Source organism: Carcharodon carcharias, chromosome 2, assembly GCF_017639515.1.
Source record: "Carcharodon carcharias isolate sCarCar2 chromosome 2, sCarCar2.pri, whole genome shotgun sequence".
Taxonomy (NCBI): Eukaryota; Metazoa; Chordata; class Chondrichthyes; order Lamniformes; family Lamnidae; genus Carcharodon; species Carcharodon carcharias.
The window spans coordinates 36,216,833-36,240,510 of NC_054468.1; the positions used below are offsets into that span (position 1 = coordinate 36,216,833).

Sequence of the window (23,678 nt, forward strand, 5' to 3'; positions counted from 1 at the left end):
ATTAGGTGTGCACTCTGATTTATTACACTGGAACGCACACAATGAATGGCAAACATACAAAATACTCCAGCTCTTCTGTTATCTGCAGTTTAGCAATGGGCAGAAACTTTGGAATTGGGAAATGCTGATCAGAAATGAAGTGCATGAAGTAAATGTATAATCAGCTGGATTTTCAGAATTTTTAAACCACCTTTGACAGCTAATTATGTACAAACAGCAAACCCTAAATAAGTGTTTAAATTTCACCTTAGTACCAAACAAAACTGCCCTGACAGACTGAACGAAGACCAGTGAGCTGGACTGCAGTGGCTCATTGAAGTGTACATAGCAACCCAAACCCTCACTGTACCACTTGTTATGCGGATCGTTACTTTGGAGATCTTGATGGTTCCGTGTAGGTTTTGGTCAGTCTCTGCAATGATAATACATGTGATCACCCACCCTTAATGAGGCACCCAGGACTTGTTACACCAGGGGACAACATCCTAACTCCAAATGAGTGCCGAGGTCCTAACCTACGAACAGAATGCAGACTCATCCTACTCGCTGAGGCAAATGTGTCATCAATTTATTTTTTGTGTTCAAGTTTAGTCTGTAGTAGCCTTAATTGGCTTCCATTCAGTAGTGGTACTGCGCTATTCATTTTACTTTGTATCTTGAGCAATATGTTGTTAGCCCAGAGAATAAAATCTTTGAACTCTAGAATAGCTCATCATCTTTTGCCCTTTTCTGATAAACTCATCGCAGCCCCTGCATTAGCAGGATGAAGGGGGCATTAGAATATTTTTTTTCAGATAACGGGTTGTCAGAATATCCCTTTTTTCTGGTTTGCTAATTATCATTCACTCATTGTCCATTCAAAAACTTCCTTTATTTTTGAAATCTCTTATGTCCCCTTTGGTACTAAGGATTTTAAGTTTGACTTTTTAAAAACGTGTTCATGTAAAGTTAGAATCAGAATGCAAGGGGTTAACTCCAAAGGCTACACATTGTATATTTTTTAACTAAAAGGCATCATCACTTGGCATTAATCTGTTTGCTTAATAGATGTTCCTCAAAGTGCAAGTTCAATTTGGGCCACACATTCATGGTTTTGTAATGTTGATTAGGTAATCCTCCTGGGGTCATTATTTATCTGCCCAAACATTGGGCTCAATTTTCCTAGTCCCAGGAAGATTTTTTTTTCTTTTTTTGCCATGGAGGTAGGAGGAATCCCCATCAGGACGACTCCTCAGTGCTGTCCCTCCTCTGAGCTACTCTTCCAAGGACAGGCTGCCATGGTAATTGGCAGCCATTCCATGGAGGCAGGCAGGCATTGAAGCTAATTAAGGTGCTATAATGACAACAAAAAATGTTGGAAAAACTCAGCAGGTCAGACAGCATCTGTGGAGAGAGAAACAGAGTTAACCTTTTGAGCCTGTATGACTTCTTCAGAGCTAAAGAGAAACTTGATGGATTTTATACTGTTCAAGAGGGGGTGGAGCAAGTTATAAGGACATGGATAGGTGGGAGGTAAGGAGAGATTGACAAAGATGTCATGGACCCAAGACAAAGGGAATGTTAACGGTAGTGGCAAAGGCTAAAGAAGGTGCTGATAGTGGCATAAAGATAAGAACTGAATGTGTTAATAACAACATTGATCTGCGCTCTGTGAAAGCACTACACAGAAACCAGTGACAGATGCCCCTGTTGGGTGGTGGGGGGAGTTTGAGGGAAAAGGATAGAAAAGGATGAATAAATGAAAAAAAAAAATTGGATTAGAAAAGGGGTAAAAATGGAGGAGAGTTCATGGTTTGAAGTTGTTGAACTCCATGTTAAGTGTGGAAGGCTGTGTAGTGCCTAATCGGATGATGAGGTGCTGTTCCTCCAGTTTGTGTTGGGCTTCACAATGTTGGCTACCATTTAAGGTGCCGATCGAGAGCGTTTTTTTTACTTCCTACCCCACTCCCTCCCACCTGGTGTGTGGGGAGGCAGCCTCTCACCGGGAAGTTGGTCGGATGAGCCATAGATAACTAATTGGCAGTACCAGAGGTTGCAATGCTCAGAGGTCCAGGAGCAGCTCCATGCATTCTTCTGGCAGGGGTGTTAACCCTCCACTGTAAATCTTTTTGACCATTGAAGCAGCAGACCTCCGTTAGCACCTTCACGTTGAGGTCTCCCACTCTTCCAGCAACGTACAGTTGAGTACGCCATGGGCATGTTCGGACTCGCAACCCACGTATGGTCCTGACATCTGGGTCTTGATGCGTGTGGGAAAATTCAGTCCATTGTGCATTGGAGACGGAAACAAAAACCAAAATTGTTGGAAACATTCATCAGGTCAGGCAACACCTGTGGACAGATCAGAAGTTCATGTTTCAGGTATGGCATTGGGACCCAGATGGGGTAGTAATTTTACAACGTCTACATAGGAACTAGAGATGGGGTTGCCAACCTGCAGAACAAAAACAGAATTACGTGGAAAAACTCAGCAGGTCTGGCAGCATCAGCAGAGAAGAAAAGAGTTGATGTTTCGAATCCTCATGACCCTTCCACAGCACTCCTGCAGGGTTGGCCTGGAGTCTCCAGAAATTGAAAATCAATCTCCAGGACACTGCTGTGTGCAACCCTGGAGAAAAATCTTTGGGACAATAAAAACGATTTTTTTGTTGTCATTTTCTTTGAACATTTATCTTTATTAGATATAAAAATATTGAAAATGCAGGAGGAAAGAGGCTGTCTGGCTGAAAATCGAGCATTATTCAGTTGAGTAATGAGTCGTTTTGCTTTCCATGTGGTGAGAAACTCAAATGAAGATGTGGAGTGGCAGTTTTAGCACCTCTCACCTGAGTGTGCACAACAGAAAAGAAGCTGCTGCTGAGATGCAGGCAGTCAAGAACAAAAGCTGCTGCCATGTAGAAGCAAGGAAAACTGCTTGTTTTAAAGACCAAACAGGTTGCTTTTCAGAAATCGAACTCTGTTCAAAAGAAAGGGAACAGAACAGAGGGAGTTCTTGAAGATTTAGGGAACAGGGATATGTCATTCGGTTATTTCCGTTGGTTGTTTGGGAAATTCATCAGTCTCCACAGGGAATCGTAATGAGTTATTTCTAGTTTCATTCACAGTTTTCCCCCTCCTCTTGGCGGTACCTGAAAAATTCTGGTTTCCAGATCTGCATCCAAAACTCTCCTGTGTCTTGCCTGACCTGATGAGTATTTCCAGCTTTTTATATTTTTGTTTTAAATTTCTAGGTCCTGCAATATTCTTCTGTTGTTCATATAATTGGAGAGGGCCCATTGTCTGAGATGTAGTTCCATTCAATCTACACTGCAGGACACCAGCCAGGTGGTTTCCTGGAGGTCCCCTAAATATGTATCAAGCTCTTAACCAGGGATAATAACGTTGATTGGCAGTAACTTTTGAATCTAGTGATTGGCCACAGACCTCTGATTCCCAATTCCATGGACTGAGACTTTACCTTGCAGACTTAGGATGGCAGTTCTCAGAGAAAAATATGAAAGGGATGTCACTGTGTTTGTGATCTGCAATCACTGATGTAAGATTGAACTGTTCGATGCCTCCCTGACAGCTGTGGGTCTTGGTTTCATCACACCAAGGATGTGGAGAGGAGCAAAAGCTTATAGAAAGGCAGATTGGAGGAGGCAGAGAGAAAGTTCAGATGTGCAATTACCATAGTAATGTTAATAAAACATAAAGATAAAAGGGAGGTTATGGCAGATGTAGTGTTTTAAGTAAGATTAAAGGGGCATAGCAAATGTCTTTCTATATCCTGTTCACAAGTGTTAGAGGGTGTTAGAGCCTCCTCGTAAGTGGGATAAATATTGAGGTCTTGGGGGGAATTTGATCTTTGTAGAAAGTTCAGATTTGTTGAGACAGCTTCATGATGGTGGCTATAGTAATGCAGAAGATGAAAGTTCCATTTTGGCCAAAAATGACATTTTCTGTCTTCTGTCTAGAGTGATTATGGGCAGCTTTTCACCAGGACCCTAGCTGATGCAAGTTAGAGCTTCCCTTTGTACCTAGCCACTGAGAGTTCTCAAAAATGTGTACAAAAAATGGAAAGATTTCTATTGTTCCAGCAAATAACACGGAGGAGATCTTGAAATCAGAGTTTATAGCATAGAAAATGACATTCAGACCATTGTTCCTGTGTCAGTGTCAGATATTCAAATGAAACTATCTAATTTAATCTAATTTAGGAACATGAGTGGGCTATTTAGCCCCTGCAACCTGTTCACCCATTCAATGGGATTGTGGCTGATCTGTATTTTAATTCCATTTTCATGTATTGAATCCACATCCATTAATAACCTTGGTTAGCAAAATCCATCAATCTCAGATTTAAAATTATTAATTGAGCTATCATCTACTGCTTTTTGTGGGAGAAAGTTCCACACTTCTCACCATGCTTTGCATGAAGGGGTGTGTCCTAAATTCTCTCCTGAATGTCCTGGTTCTGATTTCAAAGTTATGTCCCTGTCATGATGCTACTAATGTATATAATGTTACTGGAAATTTTTTTTAAACAGTTGTTTAGTCTGTGAGTGTGCCTTTGTGTGTCTTAATTGGATTAAAACCAGCTAGTCTGGGTGCTTTGATGTATACTAGTTTTGAGATGTAAACGGAGATAAAGATACATTTGCATTTTGTTGAATAGGGCATTCAAAGACTGAGGGTGAAATCTTGCACCTAGCTAGGAGACACCAATCAATATTTATATTACTAATAAAATTGGTACCATGAAAGGGGTTTTATTGTTAGAAGAGGTGGAGTTCAAACGGTCTGATGATACAATGAGAATTTGCATTCAGGGGAGTGCTGGGTATAATGGAAGGGTAGATTTGTGTGTGCAGGGCAGAGGCATATAACATCAAAGCCACTGTGTCTGCAAAGGAACCAAAGTGAAAGGAACCTTATTTTGAATTCATAAGGTGAAAATGCTTTGCCTGGTGTCTATGGGCAGAATATTGCTGTCGGCATGCGGGGGTGGGCCCAACACACTGACGCATAAAATGATGCACGATGACGTCAGGCGTGTGCCCCAATGTCATTGCGTGTCATTTCTATATTTCGCTCGGCAGGCTGCGCGCCTGTCGAATTGTCAACGGCCTATTAAGGCCATTAAAAAAGTTATTAAAGTTGTTAACAACGCTGCCGTTAGTGGGCCGGCAAAGAGTCCAAGTGGCTGTCGCGTTTTTCAGGAAACCTCATCCACTGGCTGGATGAGGTTTCCTGAAGCTTTCATAAAATAAATAAATAAAATTTTCTTAACTTCACAAACATGTCCCAGTTCATGTGACATTGTCACATGAGGGGACATGTTTAAGTACATTTTTACTTTATTGAAAAGTTTAGTAACGCATTCAATCTCCCTGAGGCAGCTCTGTGCCTCAGGGAGATTGCTGTGCTCTTTTGCGCACAAGCGCAAAAGAGCGCAGACCCTGACTCTCCCTCTTCCCCCCCACCTGCGCAGGTAGCGTGAGCACTACTGGCCTTAATTAGCCCACCCGCATAAAATGGCATGCAGCCGATCACAGGCGGCGGTTGGCTTCACATCTGTCCCCGCCCACACCTGCCGAGCCTGCCCACCATAGGAAAAATTCTCCCCTACGGGGTGTTGTTGCCTTCATGGAGACTAGTTTGGGAATTTGTTAAAAGTTATGATAGTAGTAATTTGTAGCCATGTGTAAATGTTTAACTTGCGTAAATTAATAAATGTCTCATGTAGTTTGGTATAAAACTTTTCAAGAACTGGTGGTCTTATTCCTGAATTTAGAGTTGCAACTCAAAACATGCCACTTGAAAATGTAGATTATGACAGTTGTTTAAAGTTTCCCTCTGGGATTTTAAATAACAGCCTTTACCAACTGCTGTGTCATAACAGTACCCTTGTCTTGGTCTCCCTCATGAGCAGGGGAAGGTTTCTCTTTAGGATTTTGAAAGGAACTGATAGAGTATTTAAAAACCCGAATTAAATCAGCCCTTAACCTTCCATATTCCAGGGAGTAAAAGCATAGTTTATGTAATCTCTCTTTATGACTAAAGCCTTGGAGCCCTTGTCAGGTTCTGGTAAATCTGTACAGTGCTTCTTCCAAGGGAATGATATTCTGGTATTGTACCCAGAACTGTACACAGTACTCCAGATGTGGTTTAACCAGGGTTACTGTAGTAAAGCTGTAGCCTTTATCTTCTAGCCTTCCACATACAAAGGCTAGCATTCAATTAACCTCTTTGATCATGTTTTTTTGTAACTGACCACTACATTTTGCTGATCTCTATACACAAACCCCCAAATCTCTTTGGATCTTTACTGTTCCTAGCTTTTCACCATTTAAAAAAATATTTGGCTCAATCCTTTTTTTTTGGTCTGAAATGGATGACTTCTCACTTAGTTGTGTTTCTTATAATTCTTTCACAGGATGTTAGTGTTGCTGGTTAGGTCAGCATTTGTTGTCCATTCCTAATTGCTCTTGAGAAGGTGGCGATGACCCGCCTTGAACCACAGCAGTCCATGTAATGCAGGTACACCCATCGTGCTATTAGGTAGGGAGTTCCAGGCTTTTGACCTAGTGACAGTGAAGGAACAGTGATGTAGTTCCAAATCAGGATGGTATGTGGCTTGGAGGGGCACATGCATGCGGTGGTGTTCCCATACATCTGATGCCCTTGTTCTTCTAGGCGATAGAGGTCACAGGTTTGGAAGGTGCAGTTGAAGGAGCCTTGGTGAGTTGTTGCAGTGCATCTTGCATATTGTAGGCACTGCTGTCACTGTCTAGTGGTGGATGGGGTGCCAATCAAGCAGGCTGCTTTGTCCTCGATGGTATCGAACTTCCTGAGTGCTGTTGGAGCTGCACTTGTCCAGACAAATGGGAGAGTATTCCATCATACTTCTGACTCGCCTTGTGTTATGGACAGTGGAGAGAGGCAAACTGAACTCCTTTATTTTTCTCACCTTCTCTGTAAGCAGAGGTGTTTTAATTTTTGAAGTAGGCTGTGGTGTATTTCCCTAAACCCTCCACTTGTGAAGTCAATTTTAAAATGACACAACACCTCTCTTTAGGGTTAAATCAGAAATATTGTTTATTCATATGTTCAAACCTAGGGAATGTTCGTTGCATCTGCATACACACATGCAAGCACACGAGAAAGAGATAGGAAAGAAAAGAGTTTTACAACTAGGAATAACTTAAAACAAAAAACGCCCAAAGATATGAATACTAATTCAAGTGAATGTCAGAGTGCAGTGAGGAGTTGATGTTCAGGTAGGTTCAGCTAACTCAAAGCCGGAGTTGCTGAATTCCTTCAAAGTTGGTGATGACGTAGCCAAATGTGTTTGGTATATTGAGATTTGGTCCGCTCTACAGGCGATGGCAGGAATATTCCAGATAATCAGGTTTCGAGGAGGTTTAGACTTGAGACATGCTTTGCTGTCAGCCTGGAATCCTGCTTTGGTGTCGACAGGCTGGATGTTATATATCAGACTGCCCTGGGAGTCCAGGAACCTAAGATTAAAACTTTCCAAAGGCCAAAGGAGCTTGGGTCATGTGGTGTTGCCCATTTATGAGTCAGTTCCAGGTTAACAATCAGTTTCTATGTCTCTGGTCAAAATCCATTGTTCACCTTAGGAGATAGATGCTGGCCATTAGCACCTCCACAGGTATAATGAGTGTCGATGGCTCTTGCTTTGTTATAAGTCCAGGTTGGGTTACAGACTGTCTGCTGCTCCCTTGTTTCATTGATTTTAATGCGTTCACAGAATGATAGGTGAGAGATTCCACAGGGATGAGGGTTGAGCTTTGTCCTATAATTACTGTTGAAGTTTCCAGAACTGTAGCCAACTTGCAAATCATGCAACCTGTAGGATCCATGATTTTGGTTCAGCAAAGTCCATTTTTAAAAAAGCAGAGAGTAACGTTTGATTTACACAGTTTATGATTTCCTTCATGACTTTTGAAAATGGTGGACAGATGAGGTATGTTCCAAGGAAGAACTGATTAGTTTTTTGGTGAAGATGTGGATCCAGAACATGGAATTTTTTAAAAGATCTGTTATCATTGGGAGAGAGGGTGAATTCACTTTTTTTTTAAAGTATGTTGTGTGTTGTTTTATTTAGAGTGTTATGGATTGACTTTACTTAAAATGTTGTGAATTGTGTCAACAGCTGTGGTGGAATTTGTTACAGCTGTCAAAATGTGAGCAGAGTTATCAGAGCAGGTTGTTGTGGATTGGCTTGAAGCCTCCTCAGGTAGTTCTTAATAAAAAGGTTTCTCTTTTCAGCTTATAGTTACAGAGCATCAACCAGGCAGGGGAAAGCCTTAAGGAAGAACTATATAATTGTAATAATGTTGAGTTAACACAGTGTGGCGGAAGTATGCATTGTACTGAGTGCCGCCTTCATCTGTTTAATTTTGCTTTCACCTGGGGGAAATGACCTCCCGTGTGTTGTGGTCTGTGGTGGTACTGTGACTGATCTGTTGGCTAGTAGATCTGATTATGATATCATGCACTTGCATTGATACCTATGTTTTGTATTCATATCAATCTTAATGTCAGAAAATTATTGTTTATATTTCAAGTGCTGTCGGGTGGTCTGGTAGTCATTTAAGCCTATGAAATAATGGGATTGAATGGATAGAAATAAACTGTTACTAGTGTTTTGAAGGGTCTAAAATAAGATGCCTTCGATATAAAATTAAATGTAGAGATTTAGGACAGAGGATTGAGAAGCTGTGGAATGCACTATGGAGTTAGTGATTGAAGCAAAGAGCATGTCATGAGTTAAGAATAAAAACAAAAATACCTGGAAAAACTCAGCAGGTCTGACAGCATCTGCGGAGAGGGATACAGTTGATGTTTCGAGTCTGAATGACCCTTCAGAGCTAAGAAATGTAAAAATGAGATGAAATATAAGCTGGTATAGGGGGTTGGGACAGGTAGAGCTCGATAGGGGGTCGGTGATAGGTGAAGGCCAAGAAGAGACTGCCAAAGATATCAATAACAAAAGGACAAAGGGATGTTGATGGTGGTGATATTATCTAAAGGATGTGCTAATGGGGACATTAATGGTAGCAAGCAAGACAAGCTAGTGGCAGATGGCCCTAGTGGGGGTGGGGTGGGGGGAAGGGATCAAAATGGGCTATAAGGTGAAGATGACAATAGATCGAAATAAATTTAAAAATTGGTGAGAAAAGAAAATTAAATTTGTAAAAAATATTATAAATATTGGAAAAAGGGGGAATCGGAAAGTGGGTGGGGATGGAGGAGAGAGTTCATGATCTGAAATTGCTGAACTCAGTATTAAGTCCGGAAGACTGTAAAGTGCCTAGTCGGAAGATGAGGTGCTGTTCCTCCAGTTTGTGTTGAGCTTCACTGGAACATTGTAGCAGGCCAAGGATGGACATGAATAATTTGGATGGGTCATTGAAGAAAAGGGGGTTACAAACTATGGGAGCAAGGTAGCCACATGGTTATTAGGATTGTTCCTCATTGGAGGATAACACCAATGGTGACTGGGCCACATGACTTGTTTTTGTGTTGTAATTCCCTATAAAATTTAGGTTACAATATCTGGCAACAAGGTTTCCATTTTCAGAAGAAATATGTGCAGCAACTTCTGTCAGCGGTGGATCTAATTACAGCTGTGTGCAGAAGGACATACTGTCATTGTATTTTCAGAAATTATCTGAAGGTAAACCAAAAACATGGCACACTTGATTGATTCTATTTGGCCATAACGCATGCAGGATTGAGTACTTCCTTTCAAACTGCGATTTTGTGTTCCATTAGTCTACGGAAAACAATTGTTAACCTTTTGGAGCATATAATCTTCAATAAGGTATGCTGAAATTGAAGGAAGGGAGATTTGCATTTATATAGTACCTTTAACAACATCAGGATGTCCCAAAGCTCTTTACAGCCAATGAAGTACTTTCGAAGTGCAGCCGTTGCAGTGTAGGAAACATTTAACTTTATCAGCGTATAAAAATATTTTACCTACCTGAATCACTGAGAGGACGCTATTGTCCATTTAGTTCTGTTTCTATCCATTCATATTCTATGATTCAAACCTGCCCTTTTGTTAGTATAGCTATCAACTGGACAAATTTCAAGGATTCAACTTTTGTCATAAACCAAAGGCAATGCTTGCATCAAAAATATAGCGACTGTCATATGGGCCACAGGACAGCTAAGTGACACTAATCTATTGGTTCACTCTCTTTGCCCTTTCTTGTCTGTTTCACTTCCTCTTTTCGTGTAAGATTTAATTTTTTTATATGCTTTTCTCTCATTGGAGTGATTGGTAGCAAGGGGCTCTTCCAGCACCTCAGCAATTGTGAAGGTCCTCAGGTCCTCTAATAAATCTATGGACCTTATAATCTGCCTCCAAAGGGTTCTTAAGTTTTCTCTTGCTCTCCAGCGAGGCAAACATAGAAAAACAATGAGAAGAATCAAAACAGTTTAGCATCCTCCGAATAAATGTGGAAGAGCTGGTGGGCCTAGAGAACTACTGAGGTGCTATGTTGGTGTAAGAGTTCCCAAGTGAAACAGTAACCAGGAACAGACTTTGTTGGCTTAAATAAATGACCAAATAGTAGGCTAAGGTGTCAGCATTATGATTTTCCACTCTTCCAAGATTCTATCTCTAGTTTTTATTTTTTAACTCAATGACTTTGATTTCCTTTCTCCTTGCTTATGCATTCCTTTATGTTTCTGCTATATTTTAAATGAATGCTTTCATCCATTTTGTTTTGTGGAGTTTGCATTTGTGCACTTTTGTCTACTTTTGCCATCATAGGGTCAGGAAAGGTGACTGGACAATGGTACTATCCCTGTCGCCGGCTCATTCTCATTTCTCATCTTAGTTTTAGAGGGACACCGAAGTGAATCACTGGGTGAGCTTTTAACTCATTCAAAATCCACCCACTTGCACAGTGTTAAAATAGGGCTCCAACGTGAATCACTTCTCACAGCACTAGATATAGGGAAATGTAGTTTTGAGTCCTCTTGAATAATCTCCTTTATTTCCTCCCTGGAATTTCTTTAAGTGTTCTCTTGACTGAGTTAGTAGTACTCCGCTACTTCGGTCTGATTGGTCTTTTGATTTTCATATTAGCTGCTTGTGTTGTACCCACTATTTTCTGTCAAAGTTTCAACCTAACAACAGAGAGTAAGGGGGAAAGATAAATGTGTTTAAATAATGTATGTGAATCATTTGAATACCTGCTGTTTGATGTAAACCATTGACTATATTGTAATAGAACACTGTACATAAAATATCCAAACTACAAGAAATAAAATGTTTAACCAAAATAATACATAACATAGGTTATATTCAATAACAAAAAGAAAAATAAATGTTCTAATTTTATGGGTATGTAGGTTAGTACTTAGATTCTAGATTTCCAAATTGTTAAAGGTCTGAAGAGAACCTTTCCAAGGGTTTGCTTCTTGCAATTCTTGGCTTTGCTTATCACACGACTTGTGAACTGATCAGTCATCTGAAGGAGTTGGTGTTCCTTTGATGGTTACAATCGCACCAAATCTTTTTACACTTGAGAGCCTTCTCAAAGTCTTTATGATAAGCGAGCTAATCTAGTCAACAATGTTACCACCAGTCTAAAGGAAAATGAGCTTTACCTCTACGGACACAGAGAGGCAGCGCATTAGAAACAGCTTTGTGTCAAAGTAGGACCACAGGAAATTGTGCACTTCGGAATCACTGCTGAAAATTCAATCTGCATAGGAATAGCCTTCTCATCATCCAGCCCTCTTGCTTAATGTGAGCTCAGAAGCAACAGGATGTGCATGGTCTGGAAAGGTAACATTTTGATGATAAATTAATTTATAAGAATGTATACAGTTTTCCTTGAAGGAATGCATCATGCTAGAGTATGATGATGCAGTAACTTTTCTCTTGAAATTGCTATTGGAAGGTGTGTAAGTCCCACATTGACTCGTCTGTTCTTGCAGTGTGCAGCACCACGCCACTGACAGTGGCGAACTAGTACCATCAACCAGAGAATGGAACACTCTTTTGAACAAGAGATTGTGAATTGAAGATGAGAAACAGATGAAGAAAACTTCCACCCACGGTCGTTGACAGGGCCCTCAACCGTGTCCGGCCCATCTCCCGCGCATCCGCCCTCACGCCTTCTCCTCCCTCCCAGAAACATGATAGGGTCCCCCTTGTCCTCACTTATCACCCCACCAGCCTCTGCATTCAAAGGATCATCCTCCGCCATTTCCGCCACCACCAAACACATCTTCCCTTCACCCCCCCCTATCGGCATTCCGTAGGGATCGCTCCCTCCGGGACACCCTAGTCCACTCCTCCATCACCCCCTACTCCTCAACCCCCTCCTATGGCACCACCCCATGCCCACGCAAAAGATGCAATACCTGCCCCTTCACTTCCTCTCTCCTCACCGTCCAAGGACCCAAACACTCCTTTCAAGTGAAGCAGCATTTCACTTGCATTTCCCCCAACTTAGTCCACTGCATTCGTTGCTCCCAATGCGGTCTCCTCTACATTGGAGAGACCAAACGTAAACTGGGCGACCGCTTTGCAGAACACCTGCGGTCTGTCCGCAAGAATGACCCAAACCTCCCTGTCGCTTGCCATTTTGACACTCCACCCTGCTCTCTTGCCCACATGTCTGTCCTTGGCTTGCTGCATTGTTCCAGTGAAGCCCAACGCAAACTGGAGGAACAACACCTCATCTTCCGACTAGGCACTTTACAGCCATCCGGACTGAATATCGAATTCAACAACTTTAGGTCTTGAGCTCCCTCCCCCATCCCCACCCCCTTTCTGTTTCCCCCTTCCTTTTTTTTTTCCAATAAATTATATAGATTTTCCTTTTCCCAGCTATTTCCATTATAAAAAGAGAAAAAAAAAATCATTTATTTATTTATTTATTTTTTTACATCTTTTATGCTCTCCCCACCCCCACTAGAGCTATACCTTGAGTGCCCTACCATCCATTCTTAATTAGCACATTCGTTTAGATAATATCACCAACTTTAACTTTAACACCCATGTGTTCTTTTGTATTATTGTTGTTGACATGTTTTGATGATCTGCTTCTATCGCTGCTTGTTTGTCCCTACAACCACACCCCCACTCCACCTCTCTCTCTCTCTCTCCACCCCCCACACACACACCTTAAACCAGCTTATATTTCAACTCTTTCTTGGACTCGAACTCAAGTTCTGTCGAAGGGTCATGAGGACTCGAAACGTCAACTCTTTTCTTCTCCGCCGATGCTGCCAAACCTGCTGAGTTTTTCCAGGTAATGCTGTTTTTGTTTTTGTTGTGAAGAAAATACAATCTGTACGAACCTCTTTTTATTTTGCTTAATACATGCGACTGTACTGTTTTGCTTGATGGAGCATCTGAGATTCCGAACACTTTGGCCAAAATTTTACATTCGATGTGCGGGAGCGGGCCTGACACGCCAGAACATAAAATGATGCGCGATGACGTCGGGCGTATGTCCTGACATCACTGCACACCCTCGCAATGTTTTGGTAGGTGGGCGCTATGAGGATGGAAGCACACTTGCCATTAATTAACTGGCCAGTTAAGACCATTGAGGCACCAATTGTATTTGATTTTGCGCAGCCTGTGCGATTTTTAGGGCGTCACACGGGCAGGCAGGTAGGCCATATTTTCAAAAACCTCATCCACGGGTGGGATAAGAGGGGTGAGCAGGCTCGCTAATGCGAGTTGTTAGAACTTTAGTTTATTACTCACTGCTGCTTGCTTGTGTGAACAGGACAACTTCGTTTCACTTCACAGCTGCTTTGACAGAAATAACAGGCTTCAGTTCAGGACTCCAGAAGATTCATACCACTTGGGCCTTCCAGGTATCAGACAGCCTTCCCTTACCCTGGGAATGGGGATTGTGGTCTCCGCTGGAGGCACCTTCATTGAGGAGGAAGACAGGACCAGAAGGGGGAGGAGGCCAGGTGTCCCTATGTAGCCTCCAGGGGAGGGACCCGTGGGAGGAGAGGCACAGGCACAAGGGGCGCAGGGCCAACAGGAAGCCCAGGGCGGAAGGGGATGCAGAAGACGTGACTCTCCTGCTGCCAAGGTTTACAGGCTTTGGCCAGAATTTTACATTCGACGTACGGGGGCGCGCCCGACACACCGGAACGTAAAATGATGCGCGATGACGTCGGGCGTACGTCCTGACATCACCGCACACCATCGCAATGTTTTGGTATATGCAGCTACCTCAATATATCTGAGGTGCGATGCCGAAGGAGGCTCCGCCTCTCAAGGGAGACCGTGACCTCCATCTGTCAGATGATCGGCCCTGAGATCAGCTCCTGCTGTGTGGGTGGGCACCTCATGCTAGTGGCTCTGAAGGTCACAGTGACCCTCAACTTCTATGCCTCCAGCTCTTTCCTCCAGCTCTTTCCAGGGGTCGGTGGATGATCTTTGTGGAGTCTCCCAATCAGCTGTCCACAGTTGTTAAGCTGGTGACAGACGCTCTGTTCAGGTGTGCATTGACTTTCATTCACTACCGCACGGACAAAGCCAGCCAGGCAGTGAGCCAGAGGCTTTGCAGCAATCGACTGCACGCACGTGGCCAGTGGGTGAGCCAGGTGCCTTTGTCAACAGGAATGGATTCCACTCCATGAACGTGCAGATAGTGTGTGACCACAGGATGCAGATTCTGCAAGTCTGTGCAAGGTACCCAGGCAGCTCCCGTGATGCTTACATCCTGAGACACTGTCAGGTGCCTGGGCTCTTCAGTGCTCTGGCTCGGCTGGATGGATGGTTGCTGGGCGACAAGGGCTATCCCCCAAAAGGTGGCTCATGACACCTCTGTGCCATCCAAGAACAGAGGCTGAGCACTGGTACAATAGGAGCCAAGCCTCCACAAGGGCAGTGATAGAGAGAACCATTGGTCTTCTCAAGATGTGTTTCCGATGCCTGGAACGTTCATGAGGCGCACTGCAATACCCCCTAGATCATGTGTCACTGATAGTGGTTGCGCCGTCCACAATCTGGCGCTGGAAAGGGGGGGACCCACTGGAGGAAGAAGATGTTGACGCAGCTGCTCTGGCAGCAGACAATGAATCCAGTAGTGAGTCCGAGGACGAGCACACTCAGGAGAACACTGAGGGGATAGACGCTGACCTGGGCAACCTCCAGGGAGGCAGGGACACCTGGGAGGCTTTGGTCCAATGCTCCTTCAGCTAGCCCACCAAAGATGAATCACCACCACATGCAGGGGCTGCAGGCTCCATACTCGATACCTGACATGAACATTTGCTTGGTGAACAACATGCACTATGTGCCATTTCAATAAAGCTCAATGACAAACAAGTCACTCATAACATCATGAGTTACCCTTCACCTGCAGAACTAATGAAGCACCCAGAGGCTTGTTGAACACAAACACATTTACTGGTGTGGTGCCTGGCATACATAAAACAAATTAAATGGAAAGGTGTTCTCCATCACACCTACTAATAAATAACTTAAAAGTGGGGCAAAAAAAATCTCCAGTAATAAGCCCATGTTGTGCCTAAGGTGCTTTATGTTTGTGCTTATGGGTTCTATGTCTAGGTGCTCCCCCCTCGCCAACACTGGCATTGGAGACAGCCTGCTCACTCTGCTGTCCTGTTGGCCTTGCTGACCTTGGCAGGTGTCCTCTGGCCTGTGGAGCCTGTGCTGGCCCCACCTGGGAGGGAATGGCATGGCTGGCATCTCCCCAGTTGCTGCAGCCTCATCGGATGCCACGGTCACTGGCAGAGGGACAGAGGAGCTGCTGCCCTCATCCGGAGCACCCTGAGAAGAGCCCGCAGAGACGACAAGCAGCTCATATGCCAACGTCAGGTTGGTTTGGACCTCCCTGCTCACCACTGATGGATGGGCACCTAGCTGGGATACTGGGTACCCAATCCATCTCCCACATTCACACTAACCACCTGAGGGCTTGCAGATCTGAGCGCATCTCCAGGAAGCCCTGATTGAGCTCCTGGAGCAGCGTCTCCATGAGAGTTGCTGCTTTCTCCATGAAGAAGGCAGTGCGCTCGGCCACGAGGGTCATTGCATTGCTCATGCTCTGCAGGGACACCTCCACAACGGAGACCATGGCACGCATTCCCTCATGTATCTCCACCAGATCCTCTTGCACACCCTGCTGGACTCCCAGCATCTGCTGCCTCAGGGACGACTTCAGAGGCACATCAACCACTGACTGAGCATGTTCCTGCTCCCCAGCAGTCCTCTGACTGCTGGCATCCTGGGCACTCTCTGCTTCTGCCTGCACCTCAAGCGAGTGTGAAGTGGCCCCACCGCTGTGCACTGAGATACTATCCGCCGACCTAATGCCCACTGAGGTGCTGGTATCTGTGCTTGTGCCTGCCTGGCTGAAAGGGTGTGACGCAGGTGTGTTTATATCGTCTGTGTCCTCTGGGGTGAGGCGGGCCTTCAGGCTCCTGACCCTGACAGGCTTCTGGTGAGCATGAAAGGAAGAACAAGGACATGTTAATGGTTGAAGTCGTTATGCTGTTACTGTGCATGCCTGGCACCAGGATCACGGTGTCCTCATCTTTCTATTATCAATGGGGATTCAATGTTCAAGGCTCAAATCAATATACAGGCAACAGTGGAATGGTTGCTATGACAGACATTGAGTGCACGGCACTCTTACCTCCGTGTGCCACCCCAACCTCACCACAGCTGGTTCACCTAGGCACCAGTGCCTCCTGCTCATATCTGGAAAGGATTAGAAGATGGGGTGCTCCTCTGCCAGTCCACAACCTTTCAGCATTATTGTGGGCTGTCTTCTCCTGAAAGGAGAGAGGAGCGTTGATTAGTCCGCCCTGTACCTGCATTGCCATTGCAGCCGGGCCAACCCCACCCGAGGAATACCTCGCAGGGCTCAGCCGATTCGTGACCCTGGAGCGGCAAGACATTCATTCCAAGCAGCCAGGGCTCAACCCCTTGCTGGTCCTAACTGCTGTGCTAAGTGACCTATGCCAACAGGGTACTCACCCTTCCCGATTGCAGGGCATTGAAGTGTTTGTGGCACTGCACCCATGTACTCCTCATGGGAGCTGCCACCTCCTCCCAGTGTCCTTTTAGGGAAGGAAATCTGTCACCCTTACCCAGTCTGGCCTACATCTGACTCTAAACCTACAGCTGTATTGTTGACTTTTAACTGTCCTCTGAAATGGCATCACAAGCCACTCAGTTCAAGGGAAATTAAAGTTAAGGATGGTATCAAACTCAAAGAAAAAGCATATAATTGCTGAATGATGGGTGGCAGGAAAGAAGATTGGACAGAATATAAAAAAAGCAAAGAATTACCACAAGATTGATGATGAGGGAAAACTTAGAGTATGAGAGGAAGCTGGCTAGAAATATAGGTGAGAATTTTCTCCCCATCTGGCAGGCCGGTTGAGGGCAGGCGCGGAGCTGAATGCCGCCTGTGATTGGCTGCGCGCCACCATTTTACGTGGGTGGGCCAATTAAGGCCTGCCCAGCGTGACGTACACACAGAAGCGCTCAGCGTTACTTGTGTGGACGGGGGTGCAGGGAGTAGCCTGAGTCAGGGCCTGCGCTCTTTCGCACATTATGAAACATTGAAAAAAAGAAAAAGTAAAATTATTCAGACATGTCCCATCTCATTCACATGTGATGGGACATGTTTATGAATTTCGATAATTTTTATTTCATTAATAAATCCTTCATGAAACCTCATCCTGCCCGTGGATGAGGTTTCATGAAAAATGCGAATGGACAGGGAGCCCTGACAATTGCTTCAATTAGTTTATTAATGGCCTTAACAGGCCTTTGACAGTTCAGTGGGTGCGCAGCCAGCTCTAGTGCATGCCTGCCAAACTAAATATCGGAATGACGCGCGGTGACATCAGGACACACGCCCGACGACACTGCACGACATTTTATGCATCAGCATGCGGGGCTTTCCCCCGCATGTCCAACATAAGATTCTAGCCATAAAAACAGTAAGAGTTTCTATCGATATTTTAAAAAGAGTTAACAAAGTGAGCATTGGTCCTATAGAAAGTGCGTCTGGGGAATTAATATTTGAAAATATGAAGATGGTGGATGTAATTAAATAGGTATTTTGCATCGATCTTCACTTCAGAGGATACAAGTAACAACCCAGAAATAGCTGTGAATCAGGAAATGGAAGGGATTGAGGAACTCAAAATTACAATCTCCAGGGAAGCGGTACTGAGCAAAGTGTCGGAACTGCAGGCTGACTAATCCCCAGGTCCTGACGGACTTCATCCTAGGGTCGTAAAAGAAATGGTTCATGAGATAGTTGATACGTTGGTTTTAATTTTCCAAAATTCCTTAGGGAAGGTACTATTAGATTGGAAAATAGCAAATGTAACGCCTTTATTCAAAAATGGGGGGAGACAGAAAACAGGAAACTACAGACCCAGTTAGCTTGACATCTGTCATAGGGAAAATGTTAGAAGCTATTATTGGACATTATAGCAGGGCACTTAGATAAATTCAAGGTAATCAGGCAGAGTCAGCATTGTTTTGTGAGAGGGAAATCATGTTTAACCAATTTATTGGAGTTCTTTGAAAAAGTAACGTGCTGTGAATAAAGGGGCACTGGTGGATGTCCTGTACTTAGGTTTTCAGAAGGCATTTAATAAGGTGCCACATCTAAGGTTGTCGCAGAAAATAAAAGCTCATGGTGTAGGGGGGGAACATATTGGCATGAAGAGAAGATTGGCTAGCTAACAGGAAACAGAGTAAGCACTAACACCTTCCCCATGACAGACGTCAAGCTAATTGACCTATAGTTTCTTGTTTTCTGCCTCCCTCCATTCTTGAATAGAGGGGTTATATTTTCCACTTTCCAGAATCTAGCAAATTTTGGAAAATTAACATCAGTGCATCTACTACCTCATTAGCCACTTCTTCTAAGACCCTAGGATGAAGCCCATCAGGACCCGAAGACTTGTTAATCTGCTGCTCCATTAGTTCTCAGGGAGACCATTCTCTTGGAAGAATTTAAAAAGTCCCTATCTTCTGTAATAAGAACCCATGTTGAAGACCAAAGGGTTGCAACTGCCAGACAAGCTGCAGTAATGGCTGATGATTATGGGCTGATCCATAAAACTAAACATTTTTTCCATCACCCCCATAAATTTGAAAAGGATAGAAAGTGGGAGAGTGAAAGAAAAGCAAGTAGCCAGGGTAAAGAATGAATAGCTGGCAATACCTTGAGATCTCCTCTCCAGCTCAGGAAGGAAGGTACTGAGGGTGGAGGTGAATCTCGACGGCCTAAGTGTTTCCATTGTAATAAAGTGGGACATATTCATTCAGAATGCTGAAAGTTGCAAGGAAAGCCCATGGGGAGGGGGCATAGAATGTTAGCAGAATAGGGAGACATCATAATACAGTAAAACAATCAAGTCTGAGGGAGTATAGCTGCAATAAGCTTCAAGGGACTAAGGCAAGGCTGGATGGCCTCTACTTTAATGCCAGGAGTATTACAGGTAAAACGGATGAGTTAAGGGTGAGGATTGACACGTGGAATTGTGATATAGTAGCCATCACTGAAATGTGGTTGAGGGAAGGGCAGGATTGGCAGCTCAACATTCCAGGATATAGAATCTTCAGGCAAGACAGGGAAGGGTGTGAAAGAGGAGGAGGTGTTGCATTATTAGTTAAGGAATCACTTACTGCAGTAAGGAGAGATGATATCTTGGAGGGGGCATCGAGTGAAGCTTTGTGGGTAGAGTTTAGGAATAAAAAAGGGGCAACCACATTGTTAGGTGTTTATTATAGACCCCAGATAGTCAGCGGGAAATTGAGGAGCACAATTTGTGGAGGTGTTTAAAACAATAACAATAGGTGATTTCAACTTTCCCAACATTAATTGGGATAGACATAGTGTTAAGGGCGTGGATGGAGTGGATTTCTTGAAATGTGCACAGGAGAACTTTTTAGGTCAATGTGTAGAGGGTCCAAAAAGGGACGGTGCATTGCTCACGTGTCGGTGCAGACTCGATGGGCCGAAGGGCCTCTTCTGCACTGTGATTCTGTGGATAAATGGGTCATTTTCTGGTCAGCAATATGTAATGAGTGGTGTGCCACAGGGATCAGTGCTGGGGCCTCAACTTGTTCAATTTACATAGATGACAATTTATATAAAATACGGGATATAGATAGGTTAAATGAGTGAGCAAAGATCTGGCAAATGGAGTATAATGTGGGAAAATGTGAAATTGTCCATTTTGGCAGGAAGAATAAAAAAGAAGCATTTATTTAAATGGTGAGAAATTGCAGGACTCTTGAGATGCAGCGGGATCTGGGTGTCCTAGTGCATGGATTGCAAAAGGTTAGTATGGAGGTACAGCAAATAATTAGGAAAGTTAATAGAATGTTATTGTTTATTGCCAGGGGAATTGGATACAAAAGTAGAGATTATGTTTCTGTTACACAGGGCATTGGTGAGACCACATCTGGAGTACTTTGTATAATACTGGTCTCCTTATTAAAGGATGGATGTAAGTATGTTGGAGGCAGTTCAGAGAAGGTTTACTAGACTAATATCTGGAATGGGCAGGTTGTCTTTTGAGGAAAGGTTGGACAGGCTAGGCTTGTATCCGCTGGAGTTTAGAAGAGTAAGAGGCGACTTGACTGAAACGTATAAGATCCTGAGAGATCTTGACAGGGTGGATGTGAATAGGATGTTTTCTCTTGTGGGAGAATCTAGAACTAGGGGTCACTGTATAAAAATAAGGGGTCGCCCATTTAAGATAGATGAGGAGAAATTTTTGTCTGAGGGTAGTGAGTCTTTGGAACTCATTTCCTCAAAAGGCAGTGAAAGCAGAGTCTTTGAATATTTTTAAGGCAGAGGTATCTAGATTCTTGATGAGCAAAGGGGTGAAAGGTTATCGGGCATAGGAGGGAACGCGGAGTTGAGGTTAAGATCAGATCAGCCATGATATTGTTGAATGGCGGAGCAGGCTTGAGGGACCAAATAGCCTATTCCTGCTCCTAATTCATATGTTTGTATGTAGGATGGGCAACAAATGCTGGCCTTGCCAGTGATGCCCACATCCTATGAAAGAATAGAAAAACTAGCCAAGACAACAACTTAAGTAACAGATCAGTGAAGAAAACAACAACCTAGGACAGTGAAGCAGTTAAATGTTTTTCTTTGTTTCCTCAAGATCCTCCATTGCAGCATTTATCTGCTAGTACTGTTCCAGCCAGTTCTGAGTGCCTGAATATTCACTTTAAAGATGCAGATGGTAGTGGTTTTGTGAATGGGTTCATTAGTCAGTTGGTCAGTGATATTGGACAGTAATACAAATACAGAAAACGTACAACAAACAAAAATATCCAGAATAATCTGACCATTTAAACATTGGACTCCTCCAGATTTTACTTCTTTGCTTACTCACTGTTAATCATTAATATGTGATCAATCATATACACCTAATGGAATTGAATTCAACTGGAATTCCATTTGGAATATCAGGACTTGTGGTCGGCCAGGATCTCCTCATCATTAGTTGCAAATGCAATAAATATACAATAAAGATTTTGTGAACTGTTGAAAATTCCCCTCTTTTCCTCCTCCTTCCCATGGCCACAACACCACTTGCCTATATTAAAAACACAGCCTAAGACTCTGTGGTAGAGGGTTAGGAAAGGGAAACACTAATGTCATTGAACTTTACTTTTGTTCAAATGGTTACCACCTCCAGAACTCTCGTACTCCTCGTACCGGTCTGATCCTGTCATAAGGGTTTTGTAAACTGTGTTCAAAAATCAAATGGTTAACTTTGGAAAAGCACGATACTGCAGATGCTGGAAATCTGAAATAAAACCAGAAAATACTCAGCAGGTCAGGTAGCATTTGTGACCACAGATGCTGCGGGACCTGAGTATTTCCAGCATTTTCTGTTTTGGTTAGACTTGGAACAAGGCTAATGAAGTGGAGAATGAAATGCCACAAAATGTATTGAGGTATATTTTATAATTTTTAATTCATTGACATGATATGGGCATTGCTGGCAAGAGCAGCATTTATTGCCCATCCCTTATTGCCCTTAAGGTGATGGTGAGCCACCTTCTTGAACTACTAGAGCCCATGTGGGTTATAGCTTTTTGTGGCATTTTTTGATACCGCTGAGAGGCTTGCTAGGCCGTTTAAGAGACAACTGCATTGCTGTAGACATGAAGTCACATATAAGCCAGACCAAGTAAGGGAGTTTTCTTTCCTTAAAATACATTAGTGAACCAGATGGGTTTTTATGACAATCTGGTCATTTCTTGGTCACCGTTGCCAAATTTAGTGTTTTATTCCAGTCTTATTTAATTTACTAAATTCCCCAGCCTCCACAGTGACATTTATTTTATGTCTCTGGATTATTAATTCAGGCCGCCAGATTACTGATCCACTAACATAGCCACTATGCTATTATACTGATCTATATCGGTACAACAGGGCTCTTCCTGAGATGGCTGAAGCCCAAGAGATGCTGTGAAACCATTGGAAGTATTATATAAAAAGAAGCAAAACAGTAACATTTTAATCTATATGAAATAATCCTGTAATGCCTATGGTGGATATTTCATAATCCTAATTTTTCCCAGCATATTCTCTGCAAACACAGACTAAACCATACGTGTTAAAATATAGACAGGATCCAAAGATCATCCTAAATTGGTGTATTTTCCCTTTTTATTGGTACTTTCAGCTGCTTCTTTATGCAAATAGCTGTAATGGTGCCCTCTTGTGGCTTTTTGTGTGTGTATGTACATAAACCAACACATATTAAGCCAGTTTTCGCTTTGGTACCAGACTTCATGCTGTACAGTGTTTTTGTCCTGCAAAGATATCACATTCTGGCGAAGAGGGTCAGATTGCAGATTCCTAGTTAAACAAATTTGAGTTGAAGAAGCTTCCAGCAAACTAGCAGAGGAACTCGAGTGTTTTATTGAATTAATGTCTTTAATCTCTAATCTCAATTTCCAAATGAACATATCACTTCCTGTTTGAATCTCTCCAAACAATTTTCCACCTTTCCACATCCCAAGTCTATCGTTTGCAAAAACATGGTAGGCAGTGTCAAGAAGCAAATTTCTTTCAAGAATTTCCTGTAAAATGTTCTGACATATTTAGTGAAATCAGCAAGATAATTTCCTCCTATTTCATTTGATGAGAGAACACACTTAGCAAGCAAAAGCTTTATTGTGAATTCTAATTAATTTATTAATTACTCAAAGCCACAAAGAAATGTAGCAGCATGGAGAGAAAGTTGATTGGACAGAAAATTCAGGATTAAAGCGAATGGGTAAAGCCACGGTCTTCAGGGGTCCTTTTAATGTGTATTTACAAAGCCTACATGCCCCTACATCTGTAAATTAGCTCACTTCACAATTTGCAATGAGGTCAGTGCCATGTGCATAAGGTGAGAAGGCAGCCCCGTGCCATTAGAATTTTTGGCCCAGAAGTGAATTTTATAGGGGTCCTTTTTTGTACTTATTTCGCTTATGAACTGTGGTTAAGTTTTTCAAGTTTAAGTTTTGTGAGCACTAACCATCTTGATTTCCAAGGTCTTTGAACATGCATTTCGCTGATCTATGTCCTTTTTTTCCCCCTAAAATTATTATTTGAATCTCTTAACCAATTTTTCACTTTTCACAG

General features: G+C 43.1%; 1 protein-coding gene across 1 annotated transcript in view; it reads left to right on the forward strand.

Annotated features, from left to right (window-relative positions):
- LOC121290918 overlaps positions 1-23,678 on the forward strand; it is a 32,089-nt gene that overhangs the window by 1,290 nt on the left and 7,121 nt on the right. The window lies entirely within an intron of this gene.